The sequence below is a fragment of the Agelaius phoeniceus genome, chromosome Z, assembly GCF_051311805.1.
Source record: "Agelaius phoeniceus isolate bAgePho1 chromosome Z, bAgePho1.hap1, whole genome shotgun sequence".
NCBI lineage: Eukaryota > Metazoa > Chordata > Aves > Passeriformes > Icteridae > Agelaius > Agelaius phoeniceus.
In genome coordinates this window covers 30,131,430-30,148,892 of record NC_135303.1, presented here as the reverse complement: position 1 = coordinate 30,148,892, position 17,463 = coordinate 30,131,430, and the positions used below count along the sequence as shown (strand labels likewise).

At 38.8% G+C, this 17,463-nt stretch overlaps 1 protein-coding gene across 8 annotated transcripts in view; it reads left to right on the top strand.

The window, feature by feature from the left end:
• Positions 1–17,463, top strand: part of PRR16 (proline rich 16) — a 142,930-nt gene that overhangs the window by 100,625 nt on the left and 24,842 nt on the right. For 2 of the 8 annotated variants that reach the window (XR_013179835.1, XR_013179833.1), the window contains exon 3: positions 11,921–12,016. The exons of the other annotated variants lie outside the window; for them this stretch is intronic. The gene's annotated coding sequence lies outside the window, so the exon portion shown is untranslated. The remainder of the gene's footprint in view (positions 1–11,920; positions 12,017–17,463) is intronic. 8 annotated transcript variants of the gene reach the window in all.

Below are 17,463 nucleotides of genomic sequence, written 5' to 3'. Positions count from 1 at the left end.
CAATAGAGGCTGATAATCAGTGGGCCATACCAGGCTTGGTTTTTTCTTGATGATGTCTCTTAAATGGGCCTCAGGGAGGCAACACACCTCCCTGTGGCTTGGGTCTAGTTAGCATATTGGGCCCTCCATTCCTTCAAAAGGGAGTCATCAGTGACTACTGTACTTCTTTTTATTTAATTCAGGAACTCATGGTGTGGGGTTAGGTTTCCCTGCCTTAGGCAACCTGTCCATCCCAGAAGAATTTCAGTCCCCATTCTCATTTCCCTGGATTCCAGGTCTCATATCATATTGTATAAGGACAACTGTGAAGATGAGGCAAGTTGGATGGGAATTCAATACCAATCATCAGTCAGGAGAAAAGTGAAGTCAGCACCTTGAATTTAAGGAAAGCAACATTTCAGCTCTTTGAGAAGTTAACCAATGGGCAAACCTAGGAAACTGGGACAAGGGAGCAGTCAGGACTGTAAGATCTGTCCATGGAGCACAGGAGCTCTCATTCCCCACATTTAGGAAATCTGGAAAGCAGAGGAAGAGTCAGCATAGATTAATCAAAAACTGCTGGTTAAGCAAAAAGGAAATACGGAAATGCAGAGATAATGGAAGCGGAGACAGGTATCCTGGGCAGATTTTAGGGAGAGGTTGCCGAGTTGTGTAGGTGTGAGGCCAGAAAGACCAAGGCATAGAGAGAGCTGAGCTTGGCAAGGGATGCAAAGAATAATAAGGACAATAGGTTAATCAGACAGAAAAAGAAGATCAAAGAAAATATACAGCCCCCAATTAACACAGACTGGCAAACTGGCAACAGCAGAGAAGGAGAAAGCTGAGGCACTAAACTTTCTCACTTCAGTCAATGGCCACCTCTCTTCCCATTCTCAGATGGATGGAAGCTAAGTCCATCCCACTGTAAACAAGGATCAGTTCTATGAGCACCCAAAGATGGTGCTCAGAATTTATCTAAGTCTATGGGACTCAATGGGATGCATCCCAGAGTACTGCGGGAATTGGCTGCTGTAGTTGCCAACCCACTCTCCATGATACTCAAAAAGTTGTGGCAGTCAGGGGAGGTCCTGGGTGACAGGAAAAAGGGAAGCATTGAACCAACCCATCTTAAAAAAGGGTAAAAAGGAGAAGCCTGGGATCTACCAGCCTGTCAGTCTCACCTCAGTGCCTGGGAAGGTCATGGAACAGATCCTCCTAGAATGCACAGGGAGGACAGGAGGGTGATTTGAGGCAGTCAACACAGCTGATCAACTTGTGATCTTTTACAATGCAGAGACTGCATCAGTGGGCAGGGGAAGGACTACAGACATTATCTATCTGGCTCCTGTAGGGCATTTGAGTTCTCTCCAACATCCTTCTTTTGAATTGGAGAGATATGGATAGACTTTTCAGTGGAGTAGGAATTATTTGGATGGTCACATCCAAATAAGAGGGAACTGGTCAACAGCTTGATGTGCAGATGGAGATCAGTGGCAAGTGGTGCCCTCAGGGGTCCCATATTATTTAATATCTCCATTAATGACATAGATGAAAGGGTCAAGTTCACCCTCAGCAGGTTGGCAGATGACACAAAGCTGAGTAGTGCAGCAACACTCCTGAAGGACACCATGCCATCCAGAGGGACATGCACAAGTTTGGGAAGTGGGCCCATGGGAAAAACTCATGAGGTTCAATAAAACCAAGTGCAAAATGCTGCACCTGAGTCATGTCAGCCCCCAGTATCCATGTAGGCTGCAGAATGAACAGATCAAGAGCTGCCCTGCTGAGGACTCAGTGGGTACTGGGGGATCAGGGTTTGGACATGAGCTGGTGATGTGTGTCCATAGCCCACAAAGCCAACTCTTCCCTGGTCACAGCAAAAGTGTGACCTGCAGGTTAAGGAAAGAAGATTCTTCTCCTCTGCACTGATGGGACCCCAACTGGAGTACTGCATCTGCCTCTGAGTCCTCAGAATGAAAAAGACACGGACCTATGGGAGCAGGGAAGGGCCTCAAAACTGACCAGAGGGAGCAGGGTCCCTACAAGGAAAGACTGATGGACTTTGCATTATTTAGCCTGGAGAAGAGGTAGAGAAATCAGGACTGATGTTTAACCCAGGAAGAAGGGAGGAGTGGAAGGTGATTTGAGATTTAGTTTTTATTTGTTGTTTTCCTACTCTTGTTTGATTGGTAATAAATTAATTTCTCCAAATCCAGTCTGTATTGCCTGTGATGGTAATTGGTGAGGGGGTCTCTTCTTTACCTGATTCTACTCTTGAGCCTTTTATTATATTTTTTTCTACCCTGTCCAGCTGAGGAGAGGGAGTAAAAGAACATCTTTATGAGCTTTCATCCAGTCAGGGTCAGCCCCCTCACAAGCAGTGTCTAAGAGTGCCAAGATCTAGTAAGCTGTTACTGGAAAATACCTTTTCCTTATAACTGATCTTCAGAAAAAGTGCAAATTAGAAATTCAGAAAAGGAAATTTCATATTAAAAGTTAAAAATTTCTGGATATTATTTGCTTTAACTTAAATGATTAAATGTTTAGAGGAAGCTTATTCATTAATTCAGTGGAAATAATGTTTCTGAAAGCAGAGGACCCATTAATATTGAAAAAAAACATAGGTATTGTTGTCTGAGTTGATAAAATCCAACTAGAAATAAGATTAAAATTCTTCACAGTGAGAAGAATTTATTTGGAAATGTAGCCAGTAATCCACAGTATGAAGTCTTTGAATTAATTCTGCATTTCTCTAAAAAGGGGACACATTAAGTCTAAGGAAAATACTACAGTCATAAGCAGGAAGGCAAAGTAATACACTCTAATGCTCACTGTTAGCCATTAAAAGAACTGATACACCTTTCATTAAAAGACAGATGAAAAATATACTTTTCTGATGTAGCCAGCAGGTGCAGTTTTGTACTTGACAGAGAGGAGAGATGAAAAGAATCAGTTAAGCATGCCAGAAGCAATGAAAAAATTAAAATGTCAAACTTTATTTTTTATAGACAGGCACAACTTAGTACAAATTGTTCAGAGTGTTAATGAATTGCTTCTACTTACAGGGTGACTTAAAAGGAATGTGTTGGATGGCTTTTATGAATATATATGGAAGTGCTTCTCTACCGTCCAGAATTACGATTTCAGAACAAACCATCTTTCTGTATTTGTGTGGAAAATCTACAGCAGAACAGCATACTCTAGATCAACTGTAAAGACAAGTCCTTTGGCAGCCAAAGTGCTTCTCAGTTATGCAGTTATCGATCCCAGGATCGGTCAATAAATGCAACCATAAACCAACACTCTTAAAATTCCAGTGCTGATGTAACTTTATTTAACCCTGATCTATTTCTGGGAAAAACATCCCAACATCCCACCTTTGCTGATCATTCCTACATCCTAGATATCTTATAGCCCAGGCTGTCTGAAACAATGTTCATCCCCAAAATCGGTCAGTTAGTCAGACTCACCTCCTCAGAAAGAGGAGAGTGGAAAAACAATCAACCTTGTCACAGAGATGTGGGCTTTTCCTTGACCTGGATTGTTTCTACAAAGTGTGAAAAGAATGCAGGAGAAATGTTTTCATGTATGCACATCTAGAAATATTTCAAATATGTTGTTGGGCTTCACCAAAATAAGTACAAAATATAATCAAAATAAGACTTTGAGTTGTGTTATGATGTGATGTAATGAATCCTTCTAGTAAAATAGACCTTTTTATAAGAATTAAGGAAATCTAGCATCCTATTTCTGAGACATTTATAATATATTTCTGCACCAAGTTGTGCAGAAATATATTATAAATGTGTATGAAATACATAAAGAAGAGCTTCTGGTGGATGTTTATTTTCTAAAGCATAATCCTTGAAGATATGAATGAAACACAGATGGATTTTTTACAACAGGAAAAAACACCACTTTCATTTGCAAGATAGTAGTCAAGCTTTTTTTTAGTAAGATAGTAGTCAAGCTTTTAGTATTAGTAAGATAGTAGTCAAGCTTTTTTTTTCTGGTAAGGACTTTTTTTATTTATGGGGGAAATTTTTTTTATTTTTTGTCCAAGCAAGTATGACATGGAATTTGTGTATTCTTATTTTTCTTTTCTCTTTTTAGTCGTCCTTTTTGTGTTCCTTCAAAAACAAAAACAAAAAAAACCAAAAACAAGCTAAAACAAAACAAAACAAAAACCCCCCAAAAAGCCAAAACAAAACAGAAACCCACAAAACCCAACCAATCAGCCAGGGAAAAAAAGGAAAGAAGATAAAGAAAAAAAAAATTATTTATTTGTGATATAAAACACAACACGTTTTAGCATTTTTAAATACATTATTAATGCTTACATTTTCACCTTCTAAGGAACTCTGACAATTTAAATAGTAGTTAGTGAAAAACTGACATACAAAAAAATTAAAATAACAATTTACAGAACAATAAATTTGGTGGAATTTTGAGAAACATATATCGATAATTACTGAACAGGCTGGAAAAGAGACTCATCTGATAAAGATTCAGGGCTCTCATGAGTTGTGACAAAAAGAGTTCAAGGTTTACAAAAAGAACTTGTAATACAAGACTCCTCCAACAGCTTATGTAGAATGTCATATGTATGTACCTGCATTGACCTAGTGACTGATTCATAACACTGGTTATGAGTCTCTACAGGAAAACTTGGGTAAGCCAGTAGGCCAGATCTTTGTGGCGCACTTGTTTTCATAACCCAAACTATTTTTTTTCAGGATAAATTCAGAATTGTTATTAATGTATTTAAAATAATTTTGTAAGCTCAGTCATAGTATGTTACTGATGAAGTATATCATTGTTTGATAGATGTCTTTAACACTTCCAGTAATCACACCTGCTGAAGAAATGAGGAAGTACAGCTGTGATTCTACATGATTTGTAATTTATATATTTGGAATCTGTGTATACAACTGAATATCATACTGAATACTTTAGAGACTGATGATTTTTTTTTCCTGTCATGACCTGATTTTTAAGTACAAGAGTAGTATTTTGAGATCATGTTTAAGTCACAGACTTGTTGTTGGACACTGCTTGGAGACCAGCTGTGCTATTTGAAAACAATTTAAACTTGGGGTTTGCCAAGACTTACAAAAGAGCTGTAAATTCTAAAGTAGTCCTCACTTGATGATAGTACAATACATTGTTCTAATTAGCAAAATCTTTTCTTACAATTTGTTGAGCAAATTGTTATTTATTTGCATGATAAGGTTATCATGTCTTTGTGGCCAGAAGAGATGAGAAAATAATTTTAAAAAAATAAGCAGTGTCTACATCTGAAAGCCATCAGCCAACACTGACTTTGTCTTTTTAGAGGTCTTAAAATTCATCTATTTGGGTTTATTGTCATTAAGGTTTGAACTTGTCACAGTGATATGCAATCCAGTTATGCCAGTGGTCAGTGCAAAAGTGCAGAAAATGGAGAACTTTGTTCCAAGTAGTTTATATCTTTGGTATAATCTGAGGTTGATTCTGATCACATGCAGACTTAAGAGTAAGTCTCCAAGTGGGAAACAGCATTTAAAGCCTGAATTGTATTATTTAGGTAGAAGAAGAATTAAACAAGGGAAGTCTTGCAGAAGAATAATAACTACATATAAGCCTTAGTCTCAACATTTAAATTTTCTAGTACTAATGCATTTTTTTACATACATTGCTTATTTTCATCCACTTCTTTTTTTGGTACTCAGCTCCAACTGTAAGAAGACATGGTATTCAGTCATTTCTTTTAAGGCTAGGGAGATAAGAAATAAAGTTGTAAATAAATTAAGTAATTGATTTCTAGAAAGAGGATGGCCAGTGTAGCACGCTTCACCGTTGATCTTATCTGAATTTACAGACTGATGCAGGAAAACCATTAGAAAAGCATTGTATGTACTAGTATGTTTTTAACAATTTTCTTTTGCTGTCACTCATTAGCCATGCATGCAGGACATTAATTATTTGTCTCTCAGACATGCAATGAATCTTTTAAGTTGTGTTTAAATGAATATTTCATGAGCTTTCAGCACCTGTGCTTTGCGGTGTGTTTTCAAGGAAAATTTGATCTATGAGTGGAAGCTTTAAATGTCGGAAACACAAAGCAGGGAGCTTTATCATAGTGCCATAAGATTCTAGGAAAAGAAGGTATGTATTATTAAGAGCTGAAAGCTATGGTATTAGCTTTCTTTGTAACAGGAAATTTTCTGTTGGGTAAGACAAACTCTGCTTCATCTATATTGATTGGAAAAACTATGAACTGTACATCAGTTCTTCATGAGGAAAAGGCTGAAGCACTCAACAACTTTTTTGCCTCTGTCTTCACTGGCAACCCCTCTTCCCACAAGTCTTGACTGGATGGACATCAGGATGGGGATTGGGAGAACAAAGTCCCTCCCACTCTAAGTGAAGACCAGGTTATTGACCACCTGAACAAACTAAATGTATATAAATCTCTGGGATCCAATTAGATGCATTCCAGAGTCTCAAGGCAATTGTCCGATGGCGTTCCCAAGACACTCTTGATATTAAAAAATTCATAGCAAACAGGTGAAGTCCCAGGTGACAGGAGAAATGGTTGCTGTACCCATCACTAATGAGGGTATAAAGGAGGACCCTGGGAAGCACCAACCTGTCAGAGTGTCCTCCATGCCTGGGAAGATCCCAGGACAGATCCTCCTAGAAGCTCTGCTAAGGCACATGGAGCACAGGGAGCCAGGGCAGGCACCAAGGGTGAGTCCTGCCTGACCAGCCTGGTGGCCTTCTGTGATGGAGTGGCTGCATCAGTGCCTGAGGGAAAGGCTACAGGTGTCATTTACCTGGACTGCAGTAAGGCCTTGACATGGCCCCATAACATCCTTCTCTCTAAATTGGAGAGGTGTGGGTTGTGCAGATCAGCTGTTAGATAGACAAGAATGGGTTGGGTGGTAGCATCCAGAGGGTGGTGGTCAATGGCTCAGAGTCCCAGAGGATGTCAGTGGCAAGTGGTGCCCTCAGGGGTCTGTACTGGGACCAGTATTATTTAATATCAATGACATAGACAAAAGGATTGAGTGCACCCTCAGCAAATTTGCAGATGACACCAAGCTGAGGGGTGCAGTGACACTCCTAAATGATGGGATGCCGTCCAGAGGGATGGACAAGCTTGAGTAGTGGACCTATGGGAATATCATGAGATTTAATAAGACCAAGTGCAAGGTGCTGCACCTGGGTTGGGACAACCTCTGTTATCAGTCCAGGCTGGGGGATGGAGGGAGAAGAGCAGCCCTGCCCAGAAGGGCTTGGGGGTGCTGGTGGGTGAGGGGCTGGACATGACCCAGCCATGGGCACTCACAGCCCAGAAAGCCAAACGTGTCCTGGGCTGCAGCCAAAGCAGGGTGAGGGAGGGGATTCTGCCCCTCTGCTCTGCTCTGGTGAGAGCCCACCTGGAACCCTGCATCCAGCTCTGGGGTGCACAGCCCAGAAATTGACCTATTGGAGTAAGTCCAGAACAGGGTGGACTAATCACCAAGGTGATTAATAGGATGGAGCACCTCTCCTAAGAGGAAAGACTGAGAGAATTCGGATTGTTCAGCTTGGAGAAGAGCAGGCTTAGAGATGATGTAATGCCAGCCTTACTGTACCTGAAGGGAGCCTATTAGAAACCTGGAGAAAGACTTTTACAAGACAAAAGGGAATGGCTTCAGAGTGAAGGATAGCAGGTTTAAATTAGATATTAGGGAGAAATTCTTTACTGTGAGGTTGGTGAGGCACTGGAACAGGTTTCCCAGAGAAGTTGTGGATGCCCCTTTTTTAAGAAGTGTTCAAGACCAAGTTGCACGGGGCTCTGAGCAGCCTGGTCTAGTAGGAGGTGTCCCTGTCCATGGCAGGGGACTTAGAAGTAGATAATCTTTGAGGTCCCTTACAACACAAACCATTCTGGAATTCCATGATTTGTTATTTTCTCTAATTTACCTTGTGAATCTTTGCTGTGTGGTAGAAGATGGTCACCTAATTGTGTGGATACAACAACACATGGTCAGCTATGACCTATGACCTGTCCTACATTTTCATTTTATAGAAACTGGTGCATGGAAATAGAAGACCAATTAAGGACACAGCTGTGCTCTTTGCTTTTGCCAGGGATTTGTAGTTTTTGGTACAGACTTGGAATAGGGAACTCACAGATTTCCTAGGGTCCCAAATTTAGATGGGCTGGATAACTGCATATGTCCAGTTTACATGGCAAAGGGGTGGGGGCTGTGGGTGTGACATCTATGAAAAGATGGCAGAAGTTGTCCCTACATCAAACAAAGCCATTTTCTCAAAGATGGATCTTCTGCTGACCAAAGCTGAGCTGTCAACCATGTTGGTGCACATCTGTGATAATGTATTATCCTTATAAAGTCCTCTGGCCTTTGACTGACAGTAGTCAAATTTTTCAAGTCTGAAAAATTTTTCAATTTCAAGTCTCAAAATTTTTCAATTTTGAGCCTGTGATGGTAATAGATGAAGTATCTCCCTGTCCTTACCTCTTTATGCCATTAGCATTTTGTCATATTTTGTCCCCCCATCCACTTGAGGATCAGGGCAATGGATTGACTTGGTGGGCACCTGGTGAGGTGGGCACACAGCTGAGGTCAACCTACCAAGTGACTCAAGTTCATGAGCCTGGCACTACCTTGGTGGAGTTGATCTGGTGCCCAAGCCTGGCCCAGGTGTAAGTCACAGCAGCTGGAGTGCAATGCATGTTCAGCATTTCTTCCCCCTGAGATTTGCTTAGGTACTTGTATGATGGCAAAAAAGGGCACTCTCATTAACATGAGACTGATGCCATCTTTATGGCTTGGAGCAACATGGAAATTGGAAGGGGCTGGTCTACCTTGTGTACCTGGCTTTTCTTCTCATGGCCCAAGCTCCCAAATGTATCCACAGCTTGAAGCTTGAAGGCAGTGGCGCATGCTGTGGTCTGTTTTCATAATGCATTACATGAACAAAATCAAAGGAAAATTTTCTTCACATTTCAATTTCACGTTTATTTTATTCTGTGTTAAAAGAACAATTCCAATTTCTTTTATGTTGAAAGGACTAAATAGGATCACAGCACAGGAACTAATTTTTCAGAAAACTTTTGTTTGATTATGAAATTATATACTGTATAATCTCTTACCTGTGATAGAACCAGATCTGCCTCTTCCTTTTCTAAATAAGGGATCTGAGGTCAGTTTTATGTATCTTCAGAGGAACCTTACAAATTGCAGTGAATATAAGCAAGCAGAACACATGATTTTTGGTTGCAATCCAATGTGATTGCTGTAGGATGAAGCAGATACTACAGTACAAATTTCACTTATAAACAATGTTATATTGTTAATGTAGCTAAGCTAACTATTGTAGCCCTTATCTTCCTCACATCCTTTTTTTTTTTTTTTTTTTTTTTGACAACTGGTAATAAGTTACAGCAGGAACCCAGAAGAATTAATTTCTGGGCAAATTGAACCACCTGAAGGCAGGCAGCCGTGAGGTGTAAAGAGATGATGAAGAGTGCAGGGCAAGGATGATTAGAAGAATTTTCCCTGACTTATTTCTGTAGGAACGGACAGGGAGAGAAATCTAGTGCACATAGTGGGTGAACAGAATATGTGCCATGAGACATGGGATTTAGTTGCTCACTTTACTCCCTAGTTCCTTGGTATGGGTCCAATTTATTGTGGTAACTTGTTTATCACTTACCATCTGTTTCTTGTGATGCATAACAGTGAAAAGTTTGTTTGGCCTCTTTCCTTTGGAGAAGGGTTTTGGTCATTTCTCTTTACTTATTAATGATTTTCCAAACCCAAGAGCTTAAAGTGACATGAGGTATTAAAACCCAGAAATTTTACATACTCACTTTTCATCATTTTTGCTTACTGTCAGGGAGGTTTTTGGCTGTCCAAACTATACAGGTGCCACATTCATTTTGCATTAGAAGCTTTTTCAACACAGTCAGTAGCAAGTATTTTGATTTAGTGTTAAAATTTTAAAACTATTTCATTTCCCTCAGTTATTATGGCATGCCCATATTTGTATGGAAGCAGATATCTAAGTGTTGCTAACAAGAACGGTGGAAAAACTAGAAAAAATGTTCCTCTGGTCAAGCTTTCAAAATATGAAACTTCTTTCTGGGCACATAATTTTAGAATGATGCTTTAATAATTTATTTTAAAAACCCAAAGCCCCAACTTGAATGGAGAAGCTTACTACTGTTTCAAACATGAAAAATTTAAAAACATTTATAAACATTTCTCTGTGTGCATATCTGTACATAACAGTGTTGTAGCAAACAACTGCAAGCTTATGCTGTTATTTCTTGCCCTTTTTAAGACATAACATTTTATTGGGCAGTTATGATTTGAGTCCCTTTAATACCTGTCAAAGGTTATTAAGCATCAGATTTTGGAACCTGGGGCATTGTTGAGGGTTACATTTGTTAAGGGGCTGCTGATTGCAGCAAGTACTGTGGAGAGCAATAGGAAGTTATTACTTACTCCCCCCTCCAAAGGCTCAAACCTTAATTTACAGCTCAGAAACAGCATTACATGGCCAAATGCCATTGTCAAAGCCAGCCATGCCAGTGCAGGGCTGCAAAGGGGAGAACTTTGGAGAAGATGGATAAACATAATTAAGAGGCAGTGAAAGGAAGGACCACACTGAAATGGAAAGCAGAGGGTAAAGTAGAGGTGAAGAAAAAAAGAATGAAAGAAGAATGCAAGAATAACAAGCTAACCAAGAAAATATTCTAATTTCATCGTCACTGTCTGACATTCCATCTCAGATTAGGTTTAAAGGTAATCTTTAAGTGATCTCTTCACAAAATTTCTTTCCTGAAAGGCGTGTGACATGAAATGATAAAACATTCAACATTCGTTGGTTTTCTAATGAATATGCAAGGAATGGGCAGAGGACATTTGCTTTAGTTCTGTATCTTAGTGTGTGTGCTATTTTATTTTTTTTAAATTCTCATAATGCCTGGAAGTCCTTTGACCAAACAGGAAGTTTTCTTTTGAACTTTTTATGACTAACATAACCACAAGAAAGCTAAGAGCATTGCTGGGATTTCAAATAGAAGAAATGCAGCATGAAGTAGATAACATTTTATAAAAGCCATAGAAGTGGTCCTGGGAGTAAATGAAATTACAAAAGTACAGATGCATCTTATATAGAACATGACAGTTAAAAGGGAGTTGCATTGAAATATCATTTTAACTAGCTTAGACAGAAATTAACCCTCTGAATAGACAAGACTAAAACCATCCCTAGAGCCAGTGCCTAGATTATTGCATCAGGGGTGAATTGGGCCCAATGTACTGATGATAGGATATGGAGCTTGAAAAGGGCATGAACAAAGATGAATTGGAAACAGATGTCAGAAAGAATTTTTAGAATCATGCATTTATGTAGTAGCTACTGGGCAAGGCACTTGATGAAAAACACAAAGGGACAAGAAGAAGGAAAAGAGAGATTGGCATATTTTACTGCTTCAGCTAAAACAATCTGTGCAGGTGATGTCTAATGTCCCTAACATTTCTTCTTCTACTCACTTCCACGTTAAGACGTAAAATGGCAATATTGAAACATGTTGAATCTGTCTCTTAATACTTTGCAGTGTATCAGTCATATTATCAAACCATAGAATGGTTTGGGCTAGAAGGAACCTTTAAAGATCATCTATTCCAAGCCCCTGCCATGAGCAGGGGTGGATTCAGCTACATCTGGTTGCTCAAGTAGTTGTTCCATTTTTTCACTACCCTCATCATAAAAAAGCTTCCTTATATGTAGCCTGAATCTACGCTCTTTTTGTTTAAAACCATTACTCCTTACAAATGCAGGCCCTATTAAAAAGTCAGTCCCCATTTGTTTTTGTAAGCCCCCTTTTAAAGTATTGAAATGCTGCAATGAAGTCTCCTTTTACTCTTTTGTCCAGGCTGAACAATCCCTAATCTCTCAGGCTTTCTTCATAGGAGAGGTTCTCCAGCCCTCCAACAACTTTTGTGTCCCTCCTCTGGACTCACTCCAACAGGTAGGTCCATGTCCTTCCTGTGCTGGGACCCCGGAGTTGGATGCAGGCTTCCAGGTGGGCTCTCACCAGAGCAGAGGGGCAGAATCCCCTCCCTTGCCTTGCTGCCCACCCTGCCTCGGGTGCAGCCCAGGATAATTGGCTTTCTGGGCTGCACCTGTCTAACCTCTCATCCACCAGCACCCAGAATATCTCTTGGCAGGGCTGCACCCTCTGTTGACTCCCCAGCCTGTGTTGATGCCAAGGGTTGCCCCAGCTCAGGTGCAGAACCCCCCTGCACTTGGCCTTGTTTGAAGCTCCTGAGGCTGATGAGGGCCTGCTTCACAGCACTTGCATGCCTCATTCAGCATGTGCCAGGTTATTAAGGTTATAGAAGTAATTTTAAAGGTACTTTTCATAACTCCAGATGGAAAAAGACTGTTTTCACAAAACTTCAGAGAAGCTAGTTGCTCCCACAGTGTAGTGAGGCATAACAAGCCTCTGGTGTAGGAGACTTACTACAGAATTACTTCTAGGAAGCTCTTACCAATGGCTGCAGTAAATAATGTATTTAATACTGATACTTAATAACAGAGGTCATCAGGTGGCCATTGGATGTATTCCAGGCCTTGTACCTGGAACTGCCTGCCGCGAGAAGATATGAAGTGATTTTTCCCAGATAATATTTCTGATTAGACTTAAATAAGTGCTTGCTGTATCCAAGTCTTTTGCCATTTAAATCACACTATAATAATTTAGCACAAAGGTAAGCACTCAAAAAAGTCATATATCTAATGTAGAGATAAAACTTTAGCTTGAGGCATTGATTCAAGGATTCTTTCTTGTGGCACTCACCAGTTGCATAAAAACATAATATGGATTCTGGGGTTCATACATAGTCACAGACCCGTGCATTAGTTAGCAGTAGAAATCCCAGGTAAAATGAAACCTGGACAATTCCATGATAGTTCAAAAACTCTTTACTAGAAGGAGCACATTATATGAGCTTAACTGGAACTACTAGTCTGCTTTGCTGTTTGGACTTGCACTAAGTTTGAAAACCACTTCCAGGACTGGTCTAAATGCTAAACCACATATACCAGATAACCAAAGGTGTAATTTAGCTGAACTGATATTTCTGATTTTCATTAGACCAGGAAAAGTGCAGTTTTGGTCATTGAAACATTCAGAGAAACAGGATGTATGACTTGAATCTTCCAAAGCTCTGAAAGTACTGGAAATAAAATTCTCCTGCTTTTTCCCCTTTTAGATTAAATAAAGCCAAAAATGCCAGATGAGTGTGCATCAACTCTGTGATATTCTTTTTGTGATGATACTGAAGTCCCAGTTACCTTGGGGTGATCCTCACTTGGTCTTTCTCACCTGTAAGAGTTTTGAAGGCCCCCAGGATTTTGATAATTTTCAATTGTTATTCTATCCCTTTATGCTTTAATTGCATAAAATTAATTTTAATCAAAATTGCATACCATTAATTTTATCTTTTCAATCAATCAATACTTCTAAAAATTCCAAGCATTTTCTATGCTACAAATAGGACAGTATATATCAAATTTCATTTGGACAGTATGTATCAAATTTCATTCAGTATAGGCACATTCTGTTACCATTGTTTGCTTCAAAGATAACAAAATCATCATACTGGTTTTCCAGAAATAAAAATTTTTACGCTAGAAATTTATTCTTGGGATACCATTCACTGCTTTATTTTTCCCCCTAAAATTACCTCTTGAAAGAAAAGAATAGGAGGTATTAGTGTTTCCATTTTTACTTTGGATTTATGATTTCATAGTGCAAATACTCATAGGTAGTGACAGCTTCTATATTTTAGATGTAGTTGAAACCTAATGGTAAATCAGCTGCAAATATTACAAACACAATATTGTTATTTGGTTTGGTGTTTTGCTTCTTGGGTTTTGGTGGGGGTGGGGCTGGTGTTATTGTTTCTGTTGCATTTCATTTAATTGGCATAAGGAAGGTTTTGTTTTGCTGGAATTTGTTATGTAGCAATCTGTAAAAGTATTGGACTGATCTGGAGGCTGATAAATGAATCCACAGTTTCACACATTCTTACCAAATATTTCATGCTTCAGTTAAATGTCCAACAAAATGGAACTGTAATTGATCCACCACAAATCACATAAAAATGTAATTTGATTTTCTAGTATTTTCAACTTGAAATCCGTGTGCTCATCTGTGACACAATAATATTTCGCGTTCACGGTGATCTGCTGTAAATGTTGCTGAAGGTTTAAAGCCACAAATAGCTGTGCTGCTCTGTTCTATAATCTCACACTGCACTTCAAAAAGAGAAGTTAGTGCTCTGTTTCATTGTGAAAACCCTGTAGCATCTGCAGTAGGTTTCTGCTTGTTGCTTTTCTCTGTTAAATAGTCTGTGGCTGTGGAGCCTGGTTGGTTATAGACCAATAGCTAAATTCAGTACCTGCAGAAATAGACAGATTTCACCAGTGTAAGTACAACCATTTATACAAATAGGGTGTTTGGTCCAAATTACAGCTTTGAAATTATTATTCAACATTCCCACAATGTAAGTCATCCTTAGATGTCTTACACTTCAATGAAAAAGTTTCTCTGAGCTCTGGAACATTATTTACTGCAGATTTCCTCAGGTTTGGATACCACCTCTCAATTAGTCACCTGAAATAGTTTAAAAGGGCATTGCTTTTAAGTACATTTTAATGCCTGTTTTTTCTGAAATTTTAAAGGTTTAACATAAACCCACCATCTCTAGAAAAACAATGAGTCCTATTAAATATTAAAATTTATGTGAAATGTTGTTAAGTAGAATTTCACATTGAGTTGGGTAAGATAATGCAAAATTGCATTTCTGAAGTTAAGGTGAAGATGAATGACAACTTAGGTGTACACTCACAAAAATTAAAAAAGAAATCTTCTTCTTTAAAAGAAAATAAAAATTTTATTTTCTTCGAAAAGGTTAATTCACGGGAGAACAAAAAGGTTTTTTTTACTGTCTTTGTTACAGAAGTCAGCTCTGTGCAGAGTTATAAAACAGTTCTTAAGGACTGTTATTACATTTGTTCAACTATTGAAAATGGTGGTGTTCATATTATAGGGTCTGTCTGGAACAGCTTATGTTATAGTTAGGAAAAGAGGGCCTAATTGTGTAATTGAGGAACAGGGTAAGAAGATTTTAAAAGAATCAAGTAATAATTAAGTATTTATTGAAACTAGCTACATTCAAATGTCAGATATTTCAAAATACATTGAAACATTGAAACAGATTATGAAATCTGCATAATAAAATTTCAGCTGTTTGTCTCTTTAAAGAGTCCTCCTAGACAGAGCTGGCAGAGCAAATCAGATATTCCACTTTACAGAAAATTGTGCTAGCAACTCAGGAGGAAGCCTGCAGCATAGTTCCTGAGTTTGAAACGTGTAAGTTTGCAAGCATCTTGAAGAGTCACAGAAAGGTGCTTCACTTCTGCTGCAGTTGCTGGGCAGTGGTGGAGAGCTCTTCCAGGGTCTGGCCTTTGGCAGCAGGAGCATGAGGTGCTCCCCTGCTCTTCGCTGGCAAAACGTGATGTGACAAGTCTGTAACAGATTATCCTCCAGAATTAAACCAGGCTCTGTCCCCTTCCAGGAGCACACACAGATTTGCAGTGATCGAGAGGGGAGATTTGCACTGCAGAAGTTCCTAGGATTAATCCCAAGGATAAGTTAATAAAATTCATTCCAGCCCATCTGAAAAGATGACGTAATTTTTGATAAATTCATAAACTCTATTGTATTGCTGTACAAAAATACTTTTCTGGCAAAGTAAATTTGCAGTTACTCACATATGCTGTTCTGGACCATACTCATTGTTTCAGGACATGCAGTTTTCCAAGCAGTGTAGTGCTCATGCAGATTTGTAAATTAACAAGGCCTGTACTATTCTGGATACTAAAACTTAACTCCCATTAGTGGAATTATCCTTGATTCCTTGATATTCATAGTTGTTGTGTGTATTTTATTATGGTAATAGATTTTTTTTGTATTTATTTTTAGGGGTTTTTTTTCTGGGTTTGAGGGTTTTTTTAATATATTTTCCTGTCATATTAAAAGAAACAGGGGAGGAGATAACATCTAACTGGTATTGCTTCCTAATGCAGACTGGTAGATATTTCTTACATATTTTCATTTCATAGATTAAATTCCTATATAACTGAAAAATCTAACTTCCATTAGACCAGATTGCTTGAATCCCCATTTAACCCAGCCTTGAACACTCCCAGAATTTGGGAATTTTTTACAGTTATGCATTCAAGCATCAGAAAACAGAGTTGTTTATGAACATTTCTTATGCTGAGAGCCAGTAAGTGCTGAAGGCAGAGGCTCAGCATGCCATAGAAACATGTAGAGTCCCTGGAAAGATTCTTTGGGACAAGGCCTAAATCAACCTGGCCTAGCTCTAAAGTCTGCTCTTATGGACTGGATATGGACTGGACTCCACCTATTCCTTCCAGTTTTTCTCTAAACTTTTTATCTCAAGGAGCTGATTGGAGATGACTAAAATGATCTAATAAAAATTGGTTCAGAAAGTTGCTGCCTGTTTCAGCATCTCTCAACATGTGGAGATTCACTAATAGGCAGATATTAATAATAATGTCTAGTTTAATAGTGAAATTCTCTCCAGAAGATACGTTTGAGATTATTGCTATGTATTTTCTAAACCATGTATTAAAACTTCTTTTGCTCAGAGGTTAATGTACTGTGAAAGGTAGGTTTTAATGCATGTGTATGCCATGGGCTATTTCAGACTTAGCAAGCTGTAGAAAGCTATATTAGAATTCTTTCACGTATGCAGTGGTTCTGGGTAGTTTGGTCTTAATTTTCTTGAATTAGTTGAAAAGTGGCAAAATCATGAAGTGTATGTTTCTGTGAGTCTGAATTTTCCTCAAAAATTTGTAAACTGTGCTTCAGTCTTACTGTCTTAACACTGCGTACTGTCTGAAGTCATGTTTAGCACCATTTTTCTCCTCCTCTAGGGATATCTGCTCTAAGTATGTGAGTCTGTCCATTCAGGCTGTTCACTGAGCACTTTCCACAGTTTTTATTCAGTCTTTCCACCACTACATATATTCTTAATTGTGTTCCTTTGTGAACTGAAATGAAAACACTGTGTTGCTGTGTACCATATATCATGGTTGTTTATAGTTGGAGAGAATAAAGGCATTTAGGATTTTCATTGGTTTTAATTAGTGACACTATTAGCTTCCTTCCTAGAGTTTTCCCATACTAATGTCTTCGAGCTCAATCATTCCTGTCTTTCCAGTCCTGAACACAAGAATTTATCTTCTGTTGCTCCAATATTCATTGATATTGCCAGTGTACTGTCCAAAGATGCTCTGGCACACTGAATTAATTTAGTAGTATGCAGAGTTAGTGACTGGATGTGGTGGTCTTTGAGAGACAAGTTCCATGCAGAAAAA